Here is an 801-nt window from a genome sequence, read left to right on the forward strand (position 1 = left end):
TAGTATAGTATAAAAACATCAAATAGACAATCCTACTAAGAGAGAGGCTGAGATAGAAGAAGCCTGATTTCAAGGCCATTATGTGATACACAGCAAGACATTGTCATGTACAAACAAGCAGAAAGTGTATATGGATTGTACAATATTGGACATATTTCTCCAATTACCGAATTAGAGAGACCATTGGATGACAGTCAACAAATTTCTAATTCCTCATATTTTTGGATTTCAATGATTAGGATATGTTGGTAATATTAATTTCATATTAAGATATTAAGAAAAAGTAATTGTTACTTCCTGTTGTTTTTGTTGTTAGAGATGGAATTAAGTTTGTGTGGGCTTGTTGAAAGATTATTTTCTTGCTTCTTCTAGGGTGTAGTTTTGCTCCTTATGTTGGTGTTTTCTATCTATTATCCTTTGTAGGGCTGGATTTGTGGAAAGATATTGTGTAAATTTGGTTTTGTCATGGAATATCTTGTTTTTTTTTTTCTTTCTTTTTTTTTTTAAATATGGAACGCTTCACGAATTTGCATGTCATCCTTGTGCAGGGGTCATGCTAATCTTCTCTGTATTGTTCCAATTTTAGTATATGTGCTGCCTAAGCACATATCTTGTTTTCTCCATCTATGGATATTCCAAGATGGAATATCTTGTTTTCTCCATCTATGGTAATTGAGAGTTTTGCTGGGTATATAGCCTGGGCTGGCATTTGTGTTCTCTTAGGGTGTGTAAAACATCTGCCCAGGATCTTCTAGCTTTCATAGTCTCTGGTGAGAAGTCTGATGTAATTCTGATAGGCCT

The 801-nt window shown here is 34.2% G+C and overlaps 1 protein-coding gene and 1 non-coding gene across 6 annotated transcripts in view; one reads left to right on the plus strand and one right to left on the minus strand.

Annotated features, from left to right (window-relative positions):
* LOC116069094 (POTE ankyrin domain family member A-like) overlaps positions 1–801 on the plus strand; it is a 106,826-nt gene that overhangs the window by 55,550 nt on the left and 50,475 nt on the right. The window lies entirely within an intron of this gene.
* LOC116071565 lies at positions 504–606 on the minus strand. Its single transcript, XR_004110975.1, has one exon. It is a non-coding gene; the product is annotated as a U6 spliceosomal RNA (small nuclear RNA).

Source organism: Mastomys coucha, unplaced genomic scaffold (genome assembly GCF_008632895.1).
Source record: "Mastomys coucha isolate ucsf_1 unplaced genomic scaffold, UCSF_Mcou_1 pScaffold22, whole genome shotgun sequence".
Taxonomy (NCBI): domain Eukaryota; kingdom Metazoa; phylum Chordata; class Mammalia; order Rodentia; family Muridae; genus Mastomys; species Mastomys coucha.